The following is a 14,005-nucleotide window of genomic DNA, read 5'->3' on the forward strand; positions in this document are numbered from 1 at the left end:
CAGGACCGCAGAAGACAAACTTGAATAGGGATGGAGGAGTAATAGATCCTGATCGATTTTCAGAGGGTTGTGTTCATGAGGAGCTAGCTAAAATAAAGGTAGACAAAGCAATGGGGCCAGATGATGTACATCCTAGGGTACTGAAGGAACTTAGGGAAGTTCTGGTTGCTCCGCTGACTGACCTTTTCAATGAGTCTCTAGAATCAGGAGTGGTAGCGGAGTGGAAGGAAGAAGTAAGGAATTACAGGCCAGTAAGTCTGACTTCTGTGATAAGCAAATTAATGGAAACGCTTTTAAAACAAAGAATGGTGGGCCTAGGGTTTGGGCTTAGACAGCATGGCTGCGTGAGCGTTAAGCTCCCACTTCCGGCTCAGATAATCGTATCATTTCGCTATTACCAACTACTACTCCAAACTCTTTAAACACAGCTACTTACCTTCCAGTGCTCGCTGATCCTAATGGCTCGCTGATCCTAAAACCAAAACAGAGGCTTTACCTTCTAACAAACGCCTCAAGTCCGCTCCTCCTTCTCCCGATAAGAACGGCTCGGCGACGGACCTCGTGGAAGAATGTGACCCGATACTGGCAGAACTTCAAAACATCAAATCACTAATGAAGTCGCATATTGATATATCAAAAGATATGCGCATAGAACTCGAAACAATCCACTCGCAATTAGCCACCTCACAACAGCATTTCGACCTCCTCGCTAATAGAGTGTCGACGGTTGAGAAAGATGTTCCTGTGATCCGATCTAACTCTGCGGCCATCTTGAAACTCTCAACGGAGCTCGAAGATATGGCTAACCGTAGCCGAAGATCCAACTTGCATATCCTCGGAGTACTGGAGGGGGCCGAAGGAACCGATACCCTCATGTTTATAACGACCTGGCTCCCCACATTTCTAGATCTCGATTTCTCACCAGCGTTGGAACTCGAAAGGGCTCACCGCTCGCCCTCCACACCTCAGCAAGGCGCCAGACACCCACGACCTATTATAGTCAAAGTGCTCCGATTTCAACAAGCACTATCGATTTTGACCACCGCCAAGGGAAAGGCTTCGATGCTCTACCAGGGCAGAAAGATAATCATCGTTCCTGATCTTGCTCCGGCAACTGCCGCGAAGCGCAAAGCATTTCTGTCACTACGCCAGGACCTCAAAGATCTAGGGGCACAATATGGCATTTTCTATCCGGCCCGTCTCCGTGTGACATATCATAACAAGACTGACAATTACTCCGATCCTGAAGTATTGCGCTCCTGGATCCATCAGACCAAAATGGGGTGATCGGAGTTTCCTGATCTGCACAACCCTCATCTACCTTATATTCGCAGTTATACTATCTGCCTGCACCAGAACAACACTCGACTAGACCCCTCTTCGGACTACTCTTACTGAACTCCACCTTCTTATAATCCCTTCACTAGCGTATTTTTGGGTCATTTTATTTTCAGTTGCTACGCTGTTGGTTTGGATCTCCATTTTGTTTTTTGACCCCTTCTTTTCCCGCCTTCTTCTTTCTCCCTCCTTTTCGTTCCTCCCTTTTAATTCCTACTTACTGTCTCTCCTATTTTACTCCCGCTCATGGTCTCTTCCTAAATTTCTTTTATTGCTAAGTTACGCCTGCCTATCTCTGCTCCCTTTTCTTTCTTTTCCTTGTACCGTCTTTGTACTGTGCTCCTTACTGTATAAATTTGATCTATATTAATTCCCCTCTCCCGCTGCCTTACTTTATAGCTCAGCTTATGAAATACCGCAATCCTTCTATGAACTTGATTGCTTCTCTTCCTTTCTTCTTTTCCAGGGGCACCTCTCTACCTCTGTAATGAACTATCTGTACTATTATGATTTATTGCCTGATTCCTCTTCCCAATTAACTGCAATAAAATTGACTGAGTTTTTTCCTACTGCTACGCTCCTACGATACCTGTAATTACCCTGAACTATAAGTATTATTAATTTTACGGATCTCGATTTGTTTTATGGACTAAATGCACTTTCATAATGAATGAATTTAACCATTTTGCCACAATCTTTCTATCTCTCAAATGCAATGAATTTTACTTATACTCTGAACTTTGCCTTAGATTTACTTAATGATTAAATATACCTGTTATGCTAGATGAAATTATTTTTGATACCATGCCCACACTCTATTTTCAATCAATTGAATGTTTCATAATATTTTGAATCTAAGCTCCGAAACTCCCTGTGATTACTGGCACCCCGATTGCTTGATGAAATCTTTTTTGAACTGTTATGTTCCCTCTGTCCCTCTCCCCTTATGAATTGTTATTATTATCATGAATTTTGAGTTGGATATTTCTATAAGAACCTGTACCTTACTTGTTTGATGAACTTTATTTATTATCCTATCCTCACTGATCCCACATTGGGTTGTACTGCTTTTACCACGCTGCATATATTCTGTATTTTTCTACTACTTTCACTCCTGACTTTATATTTTATCATGTACCTTATTAGACTGACACATTTCCCCTTTTTTTTGAATCATCTTTCTTCTGATTTTTCCTGCTTATGTTAATTTGCTAGCATTCCTGGATCTGAATATCATTTACTTGCATTGAGACTTCCTAACGTGTTCTCAATAAGCTGCTGTGGGGTTTAAATTCTCTAGGATCTACTTGTGCTGTACACACATGGTGGGGCTGGATATTAAAAATGATGTAGGGTTGGTGTTTATTCTCGGGGATTGACTCTACAGGTTGTTATGTTTCCTCTTCTGCCTGTCGTTATCCCTCTGAGTCCTTTTACTGTTGGATTCTCTGTGTTGACCTGTTCCAGTATTTTGTTCACCCTAATTTTTCACAACTACTGTTAAGTTACCTTTCATGGTTGAAGGGTACATTATTATTCTCTTATTTACCATAGTTGGTATTTGTTCTCCTTCTTTGTATAATTATATTACAATGTTTTTGTATTACTTACCATTGTTGGTATCAGCATTATATCTCCTGGCCTTATAGTGGGTTGCTTGTTGCCTTGCCACTGCTTCTTGGGCAAACTGGCACTCTCTGCTTTCTCCCTCTCCTCCTGGAGGTGGTTCCTGATCCTCACTCTCTTCTGGATTTTATCTTTCTCTTACTTCTTTCTCTTGTTCTTTCTTGGGGCGGGCATCCCCTTCGGGGATATACATCTCATACAATTTCTACTACACTACTATGACATCCATTAGGATCGCTTCCTGGAATGTCAACGGTATAAACCAAGCCTTAAAATGCAAGAAAATTATGGACTATCTTATACTAAAAAATTATGATATTCTGTTTTTACAGGAAACTCACCTTAATTCTAAGGACTGTTCCCTACTCAAGATTCCTGGTTTCCTCACACACATATTCTCTCCAGCACTTCATAAGAAAAGAGGAGTTTCCATCTTGCTCAAATCATCTCTTCAGGCCAGTATCCTTCATCAATCCTCTGATCTTGAGGGTCGGTGGATAATTGCCACAGTGCTCATAGGAGAAATTAGAATCTCTTTGCTCAATCTCTATGCACCAAATATTGATACTCCCTCTTTCATGTTAACACTACGAGACACTCTTTTAAATTTTTCTGATAGTTGGCGGAGACTTTAACCTTCCATTGGATACCCTCCTAGACAGAATGTCTCCATCTCCTTTCCGCATCCCTAAAATGTGGACTGAACTTCATAATGTCATTACAGATCTGGGTCTATGTGATCCTTGGAGACTTTTACATCCCGATGAGCGCTCATTTACATTTCACTCTGCCCCTCATCGGTCTTACTCCAGAATCGATTACTTCCTCATCTCCAAATCTCTCCTCCCTCAAATTCGAGCCTCCACCATACATCCTATCATACTATCCGATCATGCTCCTATTGGACTACATATTGAAATACAACATGTTTTTCCTAAACATGTATGGCGCCTCAACACCTCGCTTCTTTCAGAATCCACTTTTCAGGACAAAATTCATAATTTTATCTCTGAATTCTTTACTAACAATATCCCCTCCATTCCTTCCTTCAATACCGTCTGGGAGGCTTTTAAAGTAAGCCTCAGGGGGGGAAGTGATCAGTTTTTTAGCATGGAAATGTAAATCGGATTCATCTAAACTCGACGTGTTGGAATGAGATATATCCACTTTGGAAAAACAACAAATTCATGACAAGCTTCCTCAGGTCTTACCGGAACTCATCCAGAAAAGAGTTGAATACAACTCTCTCTCTCGCCTAAAGGCTCAAAAAGACTTTATCATTTCTAAATCTGGTATGTATACCTCGGCCAACAAGGCTGGTCGCTCTCTAGCCAGATATCTGGCCAATCGTAAGCAACGCTCGAGAGTTGCTGCCTTGAAAAGGGAGGATGGCACTTTAGTCACTGATGACGCTTCTATCTCTCAAATTTTCACTTCCTTCTATGAAAAGCTCTACTCCTCCTCTGCGGATATCTCCACTAAGCCTAGTAATACCTTTTTCCAAGATATAGCACACCCTTCCTTATCTCAATCTCAGGCTTCTTGTCTAGGAGCACCCATTCTGGAATCAGAGATCTTAAAAGCTATTAATTCGCTCGCCTCTCATAAATCTCCAGGGTCGGACGGCTATCCAATCGAATTTTGTAAGACTTTCTCTAGCGATCTAGTCCCGATGCTGAAACAACTTTATGACTATCTATTTTCTTTCCCAGACGATCAAGGGAGTTTTACTGAGGCTCACATCATTGTTCTCCCCAAATCTGGGAGGGATGACACTAATGTAGCTAACTACAGACCCATTTCACTGTTAAATACTGACTGTAAAATTCTGGCAAAAATTCTGGCTCTTCGTTTGGATAAAATTCTGGGTATCCTTATTCATCCGGATCAAGTAGGTTTCATGCGAAACCGTTTTATTGGAGACAACGCACGTACTTTTAATGCCATTCTTGACTTAGCTCACTCCTCTACTGATCCCCTGGTTGCGATATCCCTTGACGCTGAGAAAGCTTTTGATATGGTTGAATGGAGTCACCTATTTACCTCTCTATCCTGGTTTGGCTGTGGTCCGGATTTTGTTGATTGGGTTCGAATTCTCTACACCAAACCTTCATCCAGACTGAGGATTAACGATTCCCTCTCCTCCCCTGTCCATCTTAATAGAGGTACACGCCAGGGTTGTCCTCTCTCACCGCTCCTCTTCAACCTAGCTCTTGAATCTCTCTTGTTAGCCATCCGTCAACATCCTCATCTTCTAGGGATCCAAGTTGGATCTATACAGGTTAAAACTCTGGCCTATGCTGATGACTTACTTGTATTCCTCTCCAAACCAGCTTCCTCTATCCCTATTTTACTTCAATTGGTTTCTGATTTCTCCTCAGGATCGGGTTACCGCATTAATTGGGACAAATCTGAAATTATGCCTCTTAACGATGTCACCTCTTTATCTGATTGCGGTCCGGTCTCCTTTCGATGGGCAGACTCCTCCCTGAAATACCTCGGAACTCTCTTTCATCAGGATACTAATACTATGATGAACATCAACTTATCAGCTATAACTACCAAAGTAGATACTCTCTTAAAAAGGTGGTCTCCTCTTTCAGTGTCCTGGTGGGGGCGGCTGGAAGCTATCAAAATGACCATCTCCCCGATTATCAACTACTATCTCTCCATGCTTCCTAGATTAGCCCCCAAAGCTTTTTACAAATCCATAGAGAGCAAGCTATTAGAGAATGACACGGTGAAAAAATTGGTCCCCGTCACCGCCCCGTCCCCGTCTCACCATCCTCTGCACCGCCCCGTCACCGCCATTCCCTTCACCGCCCCGTCACCGCCACTGCCACCCCATTCACCGCCCCGTCACCGCCACTGCAACCCCATTCACCGCCCCGTCACCGTCACCGCTGCATACATAAAAGCCTCAAACGGGTACGATTTTATATACTTTTCTTTATTTACGTATAAAGGAAACATTCTTTAAAACTTTAAAACTTAGTTAAATATTAGTTAATAACTATACAAAACAAACACGACATGTACTTTTAATGCTTACAATGTTAGCCTACATGGTAAGTAGACGCGGCCGCTGTACCTAATCGCGGCAAAGATCTCCCTGCCGTGATTAGCATAGTGACCGCGGCTACGGCTGCAAGTCTCCCCTCCCCCCAGCGATCACGGCAGGAGGGCACCCAACCCCTCCTGTAGACCCCCCCCAACGGCCCTCCCGACAATCGCAGCAGAAGGGTACCCAACCCCTCCTGCCGGTCCTCCCAATGGCCTCCCCTAAGATCGCCGGCAGGAGGGTACCCAACCTATTGGGCACCCTCCTATTGGCGATATAGGGGGCCGTTGGGGGGGCCGGCAGGAGGGGTTGGGCACCCTCCTACCAGTGATCATAGGGGGGCTGTTGGGGAGCTGGCAGGAGGGGTTGGATATCCTCCTGCTGCGATCGTCGGGGGGGCTGTTGGGGTAGGCAGGAGGGGATGGGTACCCTCCTGCCGCGATCGTTGGGGAGGGCTGGTTCTGTCGGCATGAAGGGCTGAGCACCTTCCTGCCGGCGATCGTCGGGGGGGGGGGGGGCGGGTTCTATTGGCAGGAAGGGTTGATCTGACAAATGAGGAGCACGGTGAAACACAGGTAAATAGCGGTTCCTAGAAGGGGGTACATTGGCCTGCGGGGACAAATCTTTTCACCGTTTTTGCGGGCGGTGAAAACTTTTGTCCCCATGTCTGCGGCAATTTGGCTTTGGAGTCTCCATAACCCGCAGCCAAACCGCAGCCACGCCGCAGCTCCCTGCGGGGATCGCTCCCCGTGTCATTCTCTACAAGCTATCAGATTATCTTTGGAATAGAAAACCTCCTCGTATTTCAATGAAAATTCTCAAATCTTCCAAGGAGGACGGTGGGGTGGGCTTCCCTGATTTCTTTTTATACCATATCGCAGCATTACTTCGCTATAGCTCTATATGGTTACAGGTCATGGACACGGATAATGACTACGCTGCCTGGGTTCACATTGAACAATATCTTTCAAACCCTATTCCCATATCTTGCTTACCATATATCTCTCCGTCAACTCTTCCTTCTAAATCTGTTACCATTTCCGCAACTCTTCAGGCTATACAACATTTTGATACCTTCTCCAATTCTGATAGAAGACATACTTTGGCTGCTCCTTTGTGGTACAACTCCTTATTCAACATAGATAATCGTTTCATTCGCTGGCACTTATGGATTGATAAAGGTATATGGTCACTGGGTCAAGTAATGAACAAAGAAACCTTATTGTCCTTCTCTCAGATTATGGATAAATTCAACTTACCCCCTTCAGAATGTTTTCACTGGCTTCAACTTTCTCACTGCCTGAAAAAATACTCTCCTTCTGTTTTCACCTTCTCTCAGACATCCCATTTTATCACCCTATCTCAACAGGGCTTTCTTCTAAGACATTCGACCTCTCTCTTCTATAAAGAACTTAGATCGCATCTTTTCCCTAGATCCAACAGGACCACCAACACCTGGGCGAATTTTATCTCTTGGCGTGGCTCTGACGAGGATTGGGTACGATACTTCTGTAAAATTATTCGACCCACCGCCTCTGCTAGCTTGACTCAATCACTCTACTTTTTAGCATACCATGTTTTCTGGACACCTTACAAGTTGTTTCGAGCTGGACTTAGGGACTCTAATCTTTGCTGGCATTGTTCTGCGGAAATGGGCAATCTTCACCATATGATCTACGCTTGTCCCATTCTCGCCTCATTCTGGACTAAAGTATGGGGACTTATTCGGCGTATATTACCTATCACATCTGATTTCACTTTTGACATTCTCCTCTTTAGGTCTCTGGCAGTGATAGACCCACTTACCTCTAGTCAACAATCTCTCCTTAACATACTGATTGCCCTTACGATCCAAATGATCCTCCACAACTGGAAATCTGCAGATACCCTTAACATCGTGTTCTGGTGGAACTCAGTTCTCATGATTCATTCATACGAGATCAAAGCGGCAGAGTTCTCTAATAGATCCCTGACCATATCTCGCATTTGGGAACCTATACAACATTTTTCTTTATAACCGTTGACTTCCCAGATGGCTATATTCTGAATTACTGTTCTTTACATTTGATATATAACTACTTATTATGGATGTTGATGCCCGCCCTGCTCTCCATCTTTTTGATCTTCTCCTTCTTTTCCAATCATCTGGATTAACTGCTTCATATCACCTGATCTCTTCATCTCTTTTCTTTCCTCCTCCTCTCCAGGATTAGGATATATTTGGCATTGAGATATCATGGTACCTTATTATTGTTAAGACGATCTACTTCACTTCTTTATGTTATGCTCTAGAGTGTACTAAGGCATTATTTTTGTCAATGCATATTTATCTTTCTCAATGCATTCCTTGCCGAATACTTTTGTGTTTTATTTTATCTTTGAAAATCAATAAACATATTTGAACTTTAAAACAAAGAATGGTCAATTTTCTGGAATCCTGTGGATTACAGGACCAGAGACAACATGGATTCACTAAAGGTAGGTCTTGTCAGACAAATCTGATCAATTTCTTTGACTGGGTGACCAGAGAACTGGATAGAGGATGTGCGCTAGATGTGATATATTTAGATTTTAGCAAAGCCTTTGACAGTGTTCCACACAGTCGTCTAATAAATAAACCGAGTGCCCTTGGGATGGGTCCCAAAGTGACGGGCTGGGTCAAGAACTGGTTGAGTGGAAGGCGACAGAGGGTAGTGATCAATGGAGATCGCTCTGAGGAAAGGGATGTTACCAGTGGTGTGCCTCAAGGTTCTGTACTTGGGCCTGTGTCCGAATTCAAAAGGGCCTGGGATAGGCACGTGGGATCTCTCGGAGAGAGAAATAATGGTTACTGCAGATGGGCAGACTAGATAGGCCATTTGGCCTTTATCTGCCATCATGTTTCTATGGTCCCATTAACAACCAGATCCTAATTAGAAATGACGAGGCATATAGGCATGTTCCTGAGTACTAAGTTCATCTGTTTACCAACTAGTTCTGTGTTGGTTCAATTGTTTAATTATTCATTGCAATGATGGTATACCAAGCCTACGACTAAACTAAACATGGCAATGAGCAGAGCTGCCTTACTGAATGACATTACACACGCAAACATATCCTACTATAGCAACTTAGATGCTCTTTGTAAGGACTTCTCATACAGATAAACTTGGTCAAATATCACTTCATCGTATGTTCTTAAAGCATTGTGATTTCATCTTAGTCATGTACCTTTTGTTTATCAAAATTGATTTTATAATTCTTGTTCTTTAAACTGAAATATTCAAAAATAGCAAAACTTATCTTATTTCATCAGAAGCTAATTTTGAAGATGAAACATCAGCACCTTGCATGCAGTTTGGCAGGGCCAGCTTACTCAGAATCCAATAGCGCTCCTCCTTTTACCTCCTCAGTGCTACAATTCAATTATATTCGGGACACTCACAGTTCAGCAAGCTGAGCCTGCTGCCACCGGCCTGCCTCAGAAGCCACTTCTCTGGAGGTCTCATCTACGCGGGAACAGGAAGTCACTGCAGAGGTGGCTTCCTGGGAAGGCCGACAGTACCAGGCTCACTTCACTGAGCTGCCGGCGGCCCAAAGAAAGTTGAATTGCAGTGCCAAGGAGGTAAGAGGGGGAGAGCCCCCGGACTCCTTGTAGCATGGACAAGCTCACACAATTTTTTAAAAAACCTGTCCGGACACCGGGGAAGTCCTCTAAAAAGAGGAAATGTCTGGGTTTTCTCAGATGTCTGGTAACCTTAACCCAAAAGCAAATTGTTCCACAGGCTGAAATTCCTTGGGAAGTGAATATGACCCTATAGCTGTGTATCACAAACTGTGTGCCATGGCAGAATTCCGGGTGTGCCGCAAGACGCTGGCGAGGAGGAGAGGCACCGTCTCCAGCTGACTGCTCACAGGATGTGCCTCTCACAGCAAGAGGCATGTCCTGTAGGCAGTCAGCCAGCACTGGCACCTCTCTTCCTCCTGCACCCCTCCTCAGACATAGTAATTGCAGGCTCAGGGCTGCGTCCGGAGGGCTTCCGCACATGCCTGGATGACAATGTGACGACATCACCTATGCGAGCGACATCGTCATGTTGACATCCACACACTTCCGGATGCCCTCCAGCTGCGGCCCCAAGAAGGTTTCCAAGTTTATTAAATAGTTTGATTAATCGCCTAATCTACATTCTAGGCGATGTACAAAATAGTACAAATGTTTAAAAACATAGAAAATTACATATACAAACAATATTTCGAAAACAAACCACAACCAAAATAAAATATTAATTTCTAAGTACGATATGGGAACAATAGGAGAGTTCTTTGTATCAAATTCAAAATACAAAGGTAAAAACATTAGGTGGGAAAAGGGACTTAAAAATAAGGCAATAAAAAGTAAAAGGGATCATTTATTCGCTAAAAGCATCGATACAAAGGAAACTTTTAAGTTGAGTCTTGAATTTGTCTAGGTTCTTTTCTTCTCTTAAGTAAAGTGGGAGATCATTCCAAGACTGGGGAGCAGTCACTGAGAAAATAGTGAGGCGTCTCGTATTGATGACTCTTAATGAGGGAATGGCCAATAAATGTTGGTCCTGAGATCTCAGTGTTCTTGAAGTAGTGTATGGAATTAAAACTCTAAAAATAAAAGCGGGAGTTTGAAATATTAGAGTTTTAAAAGTTAGTAAGCAAATTTTATATAAAATGCGATGTGCAATAGGGAGCCAGTGTGATTCCTTAAGTAAAGGTGTGACGTGGTCAAATTTTTTTGCTTTGTGAATAATTTTAATAGCGGCGTTCTGAACTATTTGAAGACGTCGGATTTCTTTTTGTGACAAGCCTTTGAATAAGGCATTGCAGTAATCAAGTTTGGAAATGAATAAAGAATGTATTAGAATATTGAGAGATTTTGCGCATAAGAATTTGGCAACAGAACGAATTTGACGTAGTCTGAAAAAAGTAGATTTGACCACATTACTTATGTGGTCGTGGTATGATAATCTATTGTCAAATGTAATACCTAAGATCCTAATGTTTTGATGTATCTGTAGTGGAGTGCCTTTAATAGAAATTGGAGTAGGCAATGTGCAGCAGTCCTTCCATGGAAAGAGCATCAGGTTGGTTTTTTGAATATTTAAAGATAGTTTGTTAGCATCCAACCATTGATGAATTTGATCCAGTTTGTTATTTATTGCTGCTATTTCCTGTGTATTATTGGGATCGATTGGATGTAATAATTGTATATCATCGGCATAGGCGAATACCGAGAAACCAATGGATTGACATAAAGTCATAAGTGGAGCGAGAAAGATATTAAATAAAATTGGTGAAAGTATTGAACCTTGAGGGATGCCATAGGGTAATGAGAAACTGTTAGAGTTTGTATTATTAAAAGAGACAATAGAGGAACAGTTTTCAAAGTAAGATTTGAACCAGCACAGGACTTGGTCAGTCACACCAACGGACTGAAGCCTATGTATTAAAAGAGTATGGTCAATGGTATCAAATGCGGAGGATAGATCAAGAGAGATCAATACAACCGAAGAATGGTGATCTAAATGATAAAGTATCGTTGTAGTCATCCCAATCAAAGAGTGCTCTGTAGAATGATTTTGTCTGAACCCAGTTTGATTTGGGTGCAATACGTTAGTTTTTTCTATGTATTCTGATAATTGATTATATACAATTTTTTCTGTTATTTTTGCCAAATATGGGATATTGGCGATTGGCCTGTAGTTAGATTTTATATCGGGACTGATTTTTTGATCCTTTAGAACTGGGCGAATGATCGATTTTTTCCAAGCTATTGGAACTATACTTTGTTGTAGACAAATGTTAATTAAAGTGTGTATATAGGGACCAAAGATAGAAAAATATTTTTTGATAGTAATGGGAGGAATGGATTCCGTAAAGGATCCTTTAAGGTTAACAGATTTAATGATTAATTCTAGGTCTTTAAGGCTAGGAAGATTGAAGTGAGAACATTTCGAAGTTAATGAAGAAGAATTATCAGGATCAAGTGTTAATATAGATTGTTGATTTTGTATGAAATTTTTCCTGATATGATTAACTTTGTCGACAAAGCAATCTGCTAAGTAGAAACAAAGTGCCACGTGCAAAAAGCATAAAGTGCTAGCATGTGCCGCAAGAGGCTTGAATTTAAAGGCCATGTACCGGGGTAATTAGGGGGCGGAGTCCTCAGCGTGCCGCCGTTGCGCGGCGGCAAAAGGTCAGATGGAAGACTGCAGGAGAAAAGTAAAAGTAAAATAAAACTATTGAAACTTTAAAACTAAACAATAAAACTTTAAAACAACTAGTAGAAACAAAGTGCCACGTGAAAAAAGCATAAAGTGCCTTAAAGCATAAAGCATAAAGTGCCCTAAAGCATAAAGTGCCCTAAAGTAATGAATGGAACGGCATGTATTCACCACCACCGCCACTGCTAACAACCAAATTCTCTACCTCTTGGTCTCATTGGTCTCCAAGGCTGACAACACACTTCAGAATCATTTTGTATTTAATTTTTCAAACAGCAATTACATCCTTGCAAGAGATACCTCCCTGGTGACAAGCATTAAGGATTTTGGCATTGAATCAAGCCTTTCAACCTTCTCACCAGTTATTTACCGTTACTTGCAGTGAATATGTTTTATTAATGAAGCATTATGGGATAAACTCAGAGCACTCTGCCTGATTTCTGCAGTTAGTATGCCCAGAATTACCATAGCTCTTCCTAGTGTATGTGTAGTATTTCTAGAATACAGGGATAGACTGACAGTGAGCTGGGCTTCCAGCCAATAAGGTTCTACTTAACCACCCATCCAATATAGTGTCTATATTACTGACTATTACTGATTATGGGAAAATGGGTAGGTTTACCAGATTTTACCCTCCCCAGGCCCATCCAGTTCCACCCATCCCTGCCCTGTTACGTCTCAGCTTCGCCCCCCAGACCCAAAACCGCTACCTGTTCGTCGGGCTGGAAGGCATCCGTATATCTGCGGATGAGATGCTTGTGATGTCACCGCATTGCACGTGGATGCCCCCTCCCGATGCAATTTCTTTTCAAAAGGAGGACAGGTCTGGGGAAATCCGGACATGTGGTAACCCTAAGAATGGGTCCTTACTGCTCTGGGCCCTCAGGCACTGCCCTGTTGATGGAATGGTCAGTCCACCCCTGCTAGAACGTACTGCCACCAATCAAGAGAACTCACTTCACCCAATCTAATCTAAACAGAACATTTCTATTCCACTGTAACCAGAAATGGCTCAAGATGGATTACAATCAGAGAAATCTGTGACAATAATTCACTCTATATGGAGGAGATGCAAACTGTTTCTTCAGTCACAGAATAACGGTTTAAACTACTTATCAGTTAAACGCAATGGGAACAGATAACTTTTCACTGTTTTTCTAAAAGAGTGCTAACACTTTTAGGGCTAGATTCACTAAGCCCACCGATCATGTCCTGACCAGTTTGCGACCCCCAACCCGATTCACTAACCTTCCTCCCGATCTGATCCTCACCCGATCTGATCTGCGAATGCAAATGACGGGAAACGGCATGCAAAGTAGGAAGGGCCTCAATTCACTAAACAAATTCAGGAACACTGACTGGGCTGGCCGATCAAAAAAACAAGCGACTGCTGAAGACAGTAGCTCACGTCCTTTCCTGCTCTCTGCATTGTGCAAAAACCCTGCTCTCTGCCGCCCTGCTTGCCCGGGGTTTAAACCCATGGGTTTAAAGCAGGGCTGCACTATGGCATGTTCTGTTCCAGAACACACCACAGTACAGCCTCACTTTAAACCCGCGGGTTAAAACCATGGGCTCGCGAGTAGTCCTCCATCAAAACTGCACCTGTCTTTAACATCCTGTTAAAGGGATGTTTCTGCCCTATCATAAGAAGTTAGAGAAAGCTGACATTGCTCCCAAATTCACACACAGTCATACTCTGCATATAAGCAGAAGTTAACACTGTGCGCACCTCTGCGACATCTAT

The sequence above is a fragment of the Geotrypetes seraphini genome, chromosome 10 (assembly GCF_902459505.1).
Source record: "Geotrypetes seraphini chromosome 10, aGeoSer1.1, whole genome shotgun sequence".
Lineage (NCBI taxonomy): Eukaryota > Metazoa > Chordata > Amphibia > Gymnophiona > Dermophiidae > Geotrypetes > Geotrypetes seraphini.